The sequence below is a fragment of the Equus caballus genome, chromosome 8, assembly GCF_041296265.1.
Source record: "Equus caballus isolate H_3958 breed thoroughbred chromosome 8, TB-T2T, whole genome shotgun sequence".
Classification (NCBI taxonomy): domain Eukaryota; kingdom Metazoa; phylum Chordata; class Mammalia; order Perissodactyla; family Equidae; genus Equus; species Equus caballus.
Window position 1 is genome coordinate 55,063,653 of NC_091691.1, and position 12,236 is coordinate 55,075,888.

A 12,236-nucleotide genomic window follows, 5' to 3' on the forward strand; every position below is an offset into this window, starting at 1 on the left:
GAGCGCAGAACAAAGGCAGGAAGCACGAGGGGTGCTGGAGAGCGCGGGGACCAGTCTCACAGCCTTCTCAGGACTCAACGCCTTCTTGGGGGACTGCTTCAGGCAAAAGAGACCACTTCCATTCTGACACGAACGCACCACCCAGAATCACACGAAACCTACTCCCTTTAGATCTGCTAGTGACATTCTCTAAGAGAATGTCCATGTGCTCTCACAGACATTTTTTTTTTTTCCAGTTGAGAAGCTCCGGTGAGTTTGAAAACTTTTCCTCAGTTATTTACAATTCCACAGTCTCCTATTCTATAACACCTTGGTTTTATTTTTCTTCAGTTGCATGATTGTTTAACCTCTAAACGGTGTGTGTCACACCTGTTTAATCTAACCTCTGTCTTCCTCCCTCTCCCCCTCCCTCCCTTCTCCTTTCTTTGCTTGCCAAGGAGTACAGGAGAAACAACAGGTAAATAAGCAACGATACGACAAGGCTGAAGAGACAAGTGCCCTGAGAGTGTTGTGGGCTGAACGGTGTCCCCCCAAATTCATATGTGGAGGCCCCAACCCCTGGTACCTCAGAATGTGACCGTATTTGGAGACAGAGTCTTTAAAGAAGTAATGAAGTTAAAATGAGGTCATTAGGGAGGGCCCTAATCCAAGTGTCCTTATAAAAAGAGGCAATTTGGACAGAGACAAGTACAGAAGGAAGACTGTGTGAGGACACAGGGAAAAGATGACCATCTACAACCCAAGGAGACAAGCTTCAGAAGAAACAGCCCTTCTGACACCTTGATGCTAAATATCTAGCCTCCAGAACTGTGAGAAAATAAAGTCCTATTGTCTGAGTCACCCAGTCTGTGGTCCTTTGTTATGGCAGCACAAGCAGATGAGTGCAAGTCAACCAGATAACGTGCTCTGAGAATCCAGAGGTGGAAGAGAAGATTTTGGTTTGGTGGGATCAAAAAACATCGTCTGGAAGAGGGAGCACATTAATTATGGCGTGAGAGATGGGTAGAGTCTGCTCCTGCACTGACAGCAAGGCTGAATAAACAGAATCAGAAGCTCAACTTGCTTATACAGACCTGCCCAGGGCAGCATTCGCAGTCCCCAGGGAGTCCTCCACATCATCCACGGGGAAGTTCTCCCCACTCTTGTGGCCAGGGCTCCGCCGCGGCATACACGGTCCTCGCTGTCTGATCCTTTCCAACAGTCAACTCTACTCCAGATTCAGGTAAATCTACATGAAAATTAAAGTGCTTGTTAACCCCTCACTCTCCTACACATTATTACCACCTAACATTGGCTGAGGGCCAACTATGGCCTAAGCACAAAAACTCATCTCTCCCATGTTTGGTGTCTTGAAAGAAACAAAGTAAGTATGAAAAGCAGAAACTTAATAGACTATAATACAGTATCGGTGAGACCACCTCAGTGAACTCACTAGTTGTTTCTAATCATCCTTGGTAAATGGCTGCTGTTGAGTATTATGTTACACATGTATTCAATTAAACTCAGGTTACTTTTAATATTGTCTAAAGTAGTCTCAACTAAATCCACTCCTTCAAGGTCTGCATTGGGAAAGTCCAAGAACGTATTACTGATAGTCATGAAAAATGTATTTAATGTTCTTATAAATATTATAACTCCCGTTTTGGCAGTGGGAAAAAGTTCTCCTTCTGCATTGATTCAAATGAGCTCTGGCTTCTTCTCAGTGAAGATCAGGGAGTTGGGCTGAGAAGGTGCAACAGTATCAGAAGGCAGGTTTAGTCTTCAACCTGTCCCCTTGTTTTAAACCTTCAACTTCAGAAAAAAGGTCACAGATGTCATTCAGCCAGAGTCGTAGAAAACAACCCAAACATGAGAGATGCAATTTCTGAACTTTAGGGAGATGCAGTGAGAAGAGACATTCTGGATCATTAGTGAAAAACTAAGTCCAAGCAGCACTGGATAAATATTGATAGAAATGTATGTGTATTTGCCATAATGAAGGCCAAGAACAAGTCTATCCCCTTTTAAAGACTTCAAACGTTTTTTTATCTTAGTTGCAAAACTTTGTGTGTTAGCTCCGGCTTCTTCCCCAGCACTTTCAATCATCAGAACATATATGTACCACATTCTTGATGAAAGGGGGCACTGAGACAATTATCCCAATAGTTCAGGCCATGAAATATTTGCATGAAAGAATCAAACAGTATTGGAAAGGGGAAATATTCCATTCTGGGGAAGTCAAGAGATCTCATTTCTAGGGGTGTGTTTTGGAAAAGGAGACAAGGACTATCATGCAGGGAATAAGGGCTTTGGAGTCAGACCTGGGTTTGAGTTTGTCCCTGTGGGCTAGGGAGAATGATTTCCCCCTACACAAGGACGAACACATCCTAACCTCTAGAACCTGTGAGTATATTACCCTACATGGTGAAAGGAACTTTGCAGATGTGACTAAATTAAAAAGCTTGAGATTATTTCAGATTATTTAGGTGAGTCCTACCTAATCACGAGAGTCCTTATAAGGGAAAGAGAGGGCGGGGGAGTCAGAGTCAGAGGAGGAGATGTGACGATGGAAGCAGGTCCGTGAGAGATGAGCGATTTGAAGGTGTTATGCTGCTGGCTTTGAAGATGGAGGAAGAGGCCATGAGCCAAGGAATGTAGGCAGCCTGTAGAAGCTGGAAAAGTCAAGGAAATAAATTCTCCCCTAGAGCCTCCAAAAGAAACCAGCCCTGCCAACCCAGCCCAACGCTCCTGACCTCCCTGGAGTGTAAGACAATGCATTTGTGTTGTGTTAAGCCACGAAGTTTGTGGTAATTCGTTACAGCAGCAATTGGAGATGAATACACCCTGCTTTAGCAATTAATAGGCAGTAACTTGCTCTTGGGCAAGATACTTCATGAGATTGAGCCTCAGTGTATGCATCTATAAAACGTAGTGACTACTTATTTTAAAGGGTTGTGCAGTGAGGACTGAGTGAGGCCATGCAATATGAAGCATCTAGCCAATGCCTGTTAGGATTATTACTGTCTTTGCCTCTGATGCTGTGATTGTAGGCCAAATCCTCAACATCTCTGTATTTCCACAGCCTCATCTGTTGAATATGTGGCTTAAACAACAGAAATTTTTTCTCACAGTTCTGGAGGCTGGAAGTCCAAGATCAAGGTGCCAGCATGGTGGGGTTCTGGTGAGGGCCCTCTTCCTGGCTTACAGACTGCTGTCTTGCTGTGTCCTCACATGGCAGGGAGCGAGCTCTAGTCTCTTCCTCTTCTTATAAGGATACTAATGTTATCATGAGGACTCCACTCTTAGGAATCTGTCTACCCTAATTAACACCCAAAAGTCCCATTTCCTAATCCCATCCCATTGGGGGTTAGGATTTCAACATGTAGTCCACAACAAGGCCATGCCTTCTTCCCAGGGAGGTTGTGAAGACGACATGAATGAATAATGTAAGCCCAGGTGTTTAAGGTGTGATTCAACTAAGTAAGAGTGATTCTTTCAACCTTGGCTTAGATAATACCCAGGGACGTTTCATTCCCCTCTCACTTAAGGACAAAGCCTCACCTCCCTTCCCACCCCTGCTCGGAGGGCACTTACCACCCTCTACTCTAGTCGTGAGTTATGAGTCTTCCTCCTTCACCGTCCATGAGCCCCTGGGGGCAGAGCCCTGCCTGATTCATGTTTGCACCTCCAGAACCTCGCTGTGGGTGTTTGCTAGAGTTATAGAAGCTGCACAAACATTTCTGTTCGTTGCCACACTCAGTCCCAGGCCCCCCTTTTTGCTGCTGCTATATGACTGAAACTATTTCACTGTAAAGCAGTAGTTTTCAACCCTGGTATACATTAAGATCACCTGGGGAGCTTTTAAAAAATTACTAGTGCCCAAGCTCCACCCTGGACCAATTAAACGAGTTCTCTGGGGGTGGGGCCTGGACATCAGTAATTTTTTAAAAGCTCCCCAGGAGATTCCAAGGTACAGGCAGGGTTGAGAAGCAATCCAATCTCAGCCAGTCACATCGAACCACTAACTGAACTCAGAGTTCTACATCAGAAGTCAGAGGTCGTTCTATTCTTCTCATCAAATCTGAAACAGTCCTCATTCTTAAAGACACAGATTCCAACTCACTTTGAGACAAAGGTGGTTATTAGAAACTGTACACACAAGACCAATGGATTCTCTGTAGTCAGAGCAAAGGAATAACGGCCCCTGTTTCTGCCAGTTGTTGAAAATGGTGGTCTGTAACGGAAGGTCGCCTTCGCTGATCAGAGGACAGTAAGCATACGCTTGAACAAATTATTCCAGACAATGGGAGAATGTGATTAAATCCATACGTTCATTCTGCTTAAAGAAATTTTCATCTCTGCTTCCGAATGTGACAGTAGTTAACCTTGTCTGCTATGATGTAAGCTAATCGGCAGTCCTCCGTGAGACCACGAAGATCCTAGCAACACAGAAGACCTACATGGAGATTACAGGGCACTGAGAAGTCCCAGAAGCCAGGATGAGGTCAGGTGGCCCAGGGTCAGCTTGACCACTCCCAGGCTGAGCTGAAACCAACCAAGTCACATTCTGCTTTTCTTTTAACATACAATTTCATTTCAAAGCACTTTTGGTAGTTCTGTTCAGGCAATGCTGATAGCTGTAGCATATTGAGACAACTCTCAGAATGAAAGTTGGCTAACTTTCATTGATATTGGAACTGAAACTCTTCTGTGAATTCCAGGAAATGTGTGCACAACTACTGGAGAAAAAAGTTGTGACATAGAAGCTGAACGGGTTCACAACAATTTCCATTTTTATTTCTAGGTCGACTGAAATTTGACCAGCATTCTAGAACAAAGTATATTATTAAAAGCTCAAAAACTTACTACAGCTTATGAATAGACGTCATCATAGATAAGCATTCACTATACTTACAGAGGATTTTTTGTAGGGGGCTTTAAAAATCCATTGAAACAATGTGTTTTATATGCTATTGTATGTTACTATAAAAGAAGTTTAAAATAAAACTCTAACAACCTCAAGAAAATGCTCAGCCTTTAATACCAAGTGAATGATAGCCCCAAGATTGTAATCTCTCCTGATATATGGCTCTTTTCTGGCTGGCAGAGGGATATTTATGATCCCATTAAATATATATGAGTAAATGATACAGATGGCTTGAATGCCAATTAATACACATGAAAATAACCAATAATATATCTTCTTTTTGTAAATGATTATAATTTGACATTCTTGAAATAATTTCATCCTCTTCTTCAAATTATGCTAATTATGCTTCTCCTTCTTGCTTTTTCTTTTATTTATCTGTGTTGCTTGGTACACACATACACATGTTCACAAACTTCCATACCAAGGCAATTACTACCACTTAAATTTACATGAAAACAATGTCAGCTATAGATGTGGACATAGAAAGACTCACTGTGTTCTCTCTAATTATGACAGTCCTAGTTTTCTTTACCTAGTAAGGTAAATATTTGAGCACAAGCATATTTTTTCTATTGTATCCCATTTTTGTAATAAAACTTTTTCCCCACAAGTTTGGTAATAGGGAGAAAAACTTTCTGTGTCTTGGGATTACAAATCATGATTTATGTAAGGTGTGAAAATTAGTACAGTTCAAATAACAGGAAACATTTGAAATGTTTTGATAGATTTCAGTTTTTAAAATGTTTGATAGTGCTTTTATTCTCTGATCAGTTTATACCTTTTGTATATTTTTCTTTATGTTTTAAAGGTCTAATTCATATATAATAAAATGCACATGCAGTAAGTGTATCATTTTGTGAGTTTTGATGAATGCATACAGCTGTGTAACAAACACTCCAATTAAAATACAGTACATTTCTACTGCCCCACTAAGCTTCCTCGTGCCCCTTTGTAGTTAATCTCCCCACCCCAGGCCTCATGCAAGCACTGTTCTGATTTCTATCACTATAACTTATTTTTGCCTATTCTATAACTTCACAAAAATGGAATCAGTAGCATGTGCTCTTTTAATCTAGATTCTCTCTCTCTCTCTTTTTTTTTTTTGGTGAGAAAGATTGTCCCTGAGCTAACTTCTGTGCCAATCTTCCTTTATTTTTTATGTGGGATGCTGCCACAGCATGGCTTGATGAGTGGTATGTAGGTCCATGCCTGGTATCCAAACCCACAAATCCTGGGCCACCAAAGCGGAGCACACAAACTTAACCATTATGCTACTGGGCCAGCCCTAATATGACTTCTTCTGCTTAACATAATGGTGTAGTGGTTTGAGATTCATCTGAGTTGCGCTTTTTCCTTTTTGTTCCTGAGCATTATTCCATTGCATTAACCTGTTGATGGACATTTGGGTTGTTTGAAGTTTGGAGCCATTATAAATAACACTGCCATGAAAATTCTTGTACAAATCTTTTGGAGGACAGATGTAAATATCTAAGTGGTACGTGTCTAAAGTAACATACTTTATATGTAGAAATCAAATCAGGATATTTATGTCTCTTAACTGCCAAGCTCAGTGCATACCAGGATCTAAAGGAGATATATGGACACATTAGTATGTGGTGAGATGCTGGCCAAAATAATGTCCTAGTCTCCCAGGACGACCTTGATACCTTACTGAGCTCTGTTAGTATAAACAGAGTTGCCTCAGTTATATAGTGCCTGGTATATAGAAAAAAGTCAGTAAACTCTACTGAATTTCAAAACTGCATGCATAATTGACTGAGTAGATGGATGAATGAATGAATGAGTAAACGACTCCTGAAGTTCACTATAAGTGAGTACATCTTTCAAGAGGATCATTGCCACTGTGATAAAATCTAGACTGAAGCTTTCCTTTCTCTCCCCCAGATAACCATGATCCTGCCCTCCGGAAGTCAGAAAAGAATGAATAACTTTGAACACATCACAGCAATAAAAATATAAGAATAATGCTGGGGTGAGTTTGTTGAATGCCTTCTCCTGATGCTATTTTAAAATCCTGAGAAAGACTAAGATATTTCATCAAAGCTGACCTAGCATAATCCCTGGGTACCAAGCTTCTAGGCTTAACTTCTAAGGGTGGTTAGGAGTCAGACAACATTGCCTCCTCTTGGGGAGGTATACAAATAAGAGGTCTCTTTGAAAAGACCCAGGTACCCTCCAGGACCATCTAATGTTAGGAGGGAATGTTTCTTTCCTGTTCTTGAGGTTTCCTTCTATGGGGAGTAAACATAACACTCCTGGCCTCTTTCCACCCTGTCCCACTCTGCCCTTGGGAGTATGGTGGAATCAACCATCTTGGAATAGTTGGGAAGAAGAAAGTGAGCATGTTTCCCAGACTTTTTCTCTCTTTCTGCTCATGAGAGGTAGTAGTTCATAGGAAGCGAACATTTTCCCTGCTTCTCCATGCCCAAAGTTTTCTAGGGCAGGCTCCCATGTGTCGGGGCTAGTGGTGATCCAACCAATAGGATCCACTCAGAAAGTCTGTCTAATTCTGGGGCTCTATATTACAAAGCCTTCCTGCCTGAAGAAGGATTCTTCCATATCAGGATTTTTCGTTAGTGCCATCGAGTGGATTCTGACTCCTGGAGACCCTGTGTACAGCAGAGTGAAATCCTGGCTGTTCTTTTTTGTGCCATCCTCTCACCTTCCAGTATAGACAATGCTCCACTGCTAATTCATAGAGTTTTGTTGGCCAATTTTTTCCACAGTGGGTGGCCAGGTCCTTCTGCCTACTCTGTCTTAGTCTGGAAGCTCCACTGAAACCTGTCCACCATGGGTGACCCTGTTGGTATTTGAAATACAGCTGGCATAGTTTTCAGAAACACGCAGCTGCCACAGTATGACAACTGACAGACGGATGTGGTTCCCTGACTAGGAAACGAACACCTGACCTAAGTGGTGAGAGCACTGAATCTTAACCACTAGGCCACCAGGGTTGATGGAAAGGTAATATTTTTGGCTCCTGTCATACTTTTAATCTTATTGCTCAAGTGTTTTAGAAGTCAGGTGGGGAAGAAGGTGTCATTTGTTTGGTGTTTTCATACCCCATAGAATCTTGAATCTATTTTTTGCCCCCAGCCCTACATGGCCTCAGAAACCTATCTGATACATTTTCTTGTTCTTGAAGGATTCACATTGAATTACTCCAAAAGCACTATGTAACCTAAATACATAAAGTAGCAGCCGCATTTCAAGGTAGAAAAGCTGAAAATTAAGTAGTCCCAAAGATTTATGGCCCAGATTAAATATTGCCCCTATTGCCACCCACATGCAGAACAGAGGACCTGAGTGTAATCTGTTCCAGATGAAAAAGTCAGAGACCCAGGGAAGATTATCCAGCGAGCCTCAGCAGAGAGGGGTTGGACTATCTAACATTTTACAGTTAATGGTGATGGCTGTCGCCCGACAAAGGTATTCATACAGGCACTTTGGGTAGAGAAGCAACTCATAGGGGAATTGACACCCTACCAAAGAAAGCTTGAAATTAGCCTGGGTCTTCCAGATCCAGAGTGACCACTGAGTCAGGCCCAAGCCTAAACCTACAAACCATGTTTGTGTGCTTTTAAAGAGCAGGACAGTGAAATGACTCATTTATTTAGTGGTGCTCCTTAGAGCGTGTTCAGCCAGTTATGATGTTACTGAGTGATGCTGAGAAAAGGGATAGAGGAAGTACTGTGCTCCGCTCTTGCTGCACGGTCGTTTACACGTGGTAATTTCCACTCTTCCTATCTGCGGCACCGCCACCTTCAGCACTCTCTCAGAATGTTAGCTCTGGAAGGACGCCCTTGCTCCGAGGCCCGGCCTTTGAAGCTGTTAGGGTAATGGATTGGCTTTGGTCAGCAGTTACTTTCTTGTCGTAATTTGGCACATCCTTAGGTTGTAAAATCTCTCTAAAGCTGGATACCCACTAACAGCTTTAATGTGATCCTGACAAGCGTACGCAGAGTCTCCACGAGGCCTCTCCAAATACCAGGGGAGCTTGGAGGCCAGTCACAGGCCCCAAGGCCGCCACCCTCTCAATTCTGGGGTCAATCTTTCTATCCCAAATTCTCATGTCTACCATAATCCTTTTCATTGTCCTTACCAGAAGGAGTAAATGTTTAAATTCCCTCTTTTTCAATGAACTTAATCTTAGCATTCCCAGCCAAACATTCCCACCACTTTCTCGGATACTCTAAATAACACAGATTCCAAGCAAAGAGTGAAAAAACAACTTTAACGTTAAAAATGTGGGAACTAGTTAGCCACATTCGTCTTGATCTGTGACCGAGGTGAGGTGAAGCGATGATTTTTTTTTACCTCCTTCTTTTCTCTTCACATTCCATCACAAGAGCTGCTGATCCAGCTCAGGCAAACATATTTGGTCATCCTGGATCCTTTCTCTTTTCCACCTAACAAGCTCTGCTTGGGGACTGCAATTCTCTGCTTGTGCACAAATGCATTCCTTTGGACTCACTCCTGAAGAGTAGCCCATGTGTGTTAAAACTGCAAAATGGAGCTCATAATGATTTTGCTGCTGCCTTATCCATACCTCTAGCTGCAGGCAAGGCATTGAAAACCAATGAAATCAGGCAGCTTTCCTCAACACAGAAATTAAGATGTCGGGATGTTAACAGAGACCCACAGACAGAGAACAACAGCACTTGATCACCGTTGGAAAGAGAACACTGCCTTCATGCTTCTTTCATAAATAAAAACTGTGCATGTGTCAGGTGGTGATGGCCTAGGACATTGTGAGTGCATAACCAAGCATAATCCATCAGCAAATTCTTTAACACAGAGCTTGCAAGGAAATTTCCAGTGTCCTTCGTCCTTTATCGCTTTCACAGACTCTTTAGCGCTGACCGCCCTTTTGCCTTTCTGGTGCTGTTTACAAGCTGAAAACACTTCTAGAAGCCAAAACCCCAACTTTCAAGTAAGGTGTGAAATGCTGCTTCTTGCTTGAGGCTCATTCCACTGCCTTTCTCTTCCGAGAGATAATAATGACTGCTTTAAGAAGACTCTAGCAGAGAGGGTGAAGAAGAGAAGTAGGTGCTTCTCCCTCACAGAGGAAATTGAAATTAGCCTAATTAGGTTTTCTGAGTGCTTAGACACCACAGTGATAGATGCCATCTAAATACATAGACAGATAAGAGGAGAGCACAGATGTTGTGTGAGACCACTGATTTAGTTCCAAGTCAATACTCTTAATTAACTGCAAACTGTTTAAATATATAACATTCCCAACATGCAGCCAGTAACACCTATATATCGCTCTTCATGTGAGTACCTTAAAGTAGAAAGCAAAATAGCAATCACATCCAAAAGTACAAAACAGTAATAATAATTACTTATATTTAAGGTAGATACACTGCCTCTAATTCTAGGCCCCCAGTGGTATTGCACACTTAGTAGATAATTGTCTTTTGTCCAAAATAGAAATGTAACCATCAAAGAGGAGCAAAAAAACAGCTGCAATCTAAAAGATACTGACTTGTATACAGGGAGGTTTCTGTTTTTTGGTTTGTTTGTTTAATGGGCACCTGACCTAAGGAAAATGCATGTGATTCTTAAGTTGGTTGGTGCCTAGATGTTGTGGTGTTGGTTGTAAGCTGAGCTCCTTGTCCAAAGTGAGGGTTGGAGGAAAGGCTTACTCCTCACTCAAAGAAGTGACAGTATGTGGAGCCTGAGCGTAAAGCAAGTCTTAAGAGAGAAACAAAATGCTTTGTGGTTGTCAAGCCACCATCCACTCATATTTGGGAGCCCATGGCCTCTGAGACTCTCCGAGGCCACTGGCAATACTGACAAGTGGCATATTCTTTTCTTTGTAGAAGTCGAAACAAATTGATTTGCTTATAGTCTATTCTCGTATTGGCCATACAAGAAAACTCCACTTAATAGCCATGGTCCCCTCCCTTGCTGTTCCAGTAAATAATAAAGAACCTGTAAAAAGAGAGGGACTAGCTCCTCAAGGAACAGATACTGTGACTGGGACTATGAGAATTTACAGAAAAGCAGCAAATATTTGTGAATACAGACCTGAGCAATCAATTGTCTGATTGCAGTTGCAGTCTGAATTTCTATTTACTCATATAACAAATATTTATTATGCACTTATTTTGTGCTAAATCCTGCATAGACAGCAATAAACAAAGGACTTACCTGCCCTCATGGAGCCTACACTGCCATAAAGAAGAAAAAGACTAAAGACGTAAACACAAGCATTTCTAGCAATGACAGAAGAGTGGAATGGATACATGAACATTCCCATAGATGATAATTAGAAAATCTGTACAAAATATAAAAAATAATTACTTATAGAAACAAGAAAACGTCCAAAAGCAGAAAGAAGCCAGAAGAGAGTTTAGTTTTAAAAAATTGGAACCAAGGGGCCGGCTCCATGGCTGAGTGATTAAGTTTGTGCACTCTGCTTCGGCAGCTCAAGGTTTTGGGAGTTCAGATCCCAGGGGTAGACATGGCACTGCTCATAGGGCCACGGTGAGGCAGCGTCCACATGGCAGAGCTGGAAGTACTTACAACTAGAGTGTGAAGCTGAGTATTTAGGGGCTTTGGGGAGAAGAAGGAAAAGGAAGAAAAGAGGAAGATTGGCAATGGATGTTGGCTCAGGGCCAATCTAAAAAACAAAAAAGGAACTAGAAGGAATAAGAATTGTGATTTTGCGGTTATCTTGCCAGAAGATGTTCCCCAACCACCCTGGCTAGGGCAAAGGAAAACATCACTCAGTCACCAGGCTCAAGGTCCAGGCAACAGAGTACAGGGGAATTTTTAAGAGGGAATCTGTGAGCAAGAGAATGGCGAAAGGAATGAAGTTCAAAAATCCGAGTATAAATTTTGTCCAAATCACTGCTGACCACTAAGGTATGCATCTGTAGGGAAGAATCTGACAGAGACATCAAAAAAGCGGGGAATGGCCAGAAAGGAATCTAACCTTTAAAGAGAGCTGTACCAGGTGAATTCTCTGAATTTTCAACAGCTGGAAGTCATAAGAATAGAAAAGAGATATCAATAACTACACACCACAGGGGAGACAAAGTTTTCAGTTTGACTCCAAGCAAATTAACTGCCTAATAAAACAACAATGACAACAACAGTAACAAAAATACTCAGAATAATATGACAGAAGCCAGAGTCATTACACTGTATTTTCTACAATGTCCACTTTTCAAACAAAAATTACTGAACATGCAAAGAAACCGAAAAATGTGACCCAAACTCAGGAAAGCCAATAAAAACTGACTCTAATTGGGCCCAGATGTTAGCCCAATTAGACTTCAAACCAGCTATTACA

The 12,236-nt window shown here is 41.9% G+C and overlaps 1 long non-coding RNA gene across 1 annotated transcript in view; it reads left to right on the forward strand.

The window, feature by feature from the left end:
- LOC111774722 (uncharacterized) overlaps positions 1 to 12,236 on the forward strand; it is a 57,496-nt gene that overhangs the window by 11,099 nt on the left and 34,161 nt on the right. Inside the window, exon 2 of the long non-coding RNA XR_002809872.2 lies at positions 6,815 to 6,902. This is a non-coding gene — a long non-coding RNA (uncharacterized lncRNA). The remainder of the gene's footprint in view (positions 1 to 6,814; positions 6,903 to 12,236) is intronic.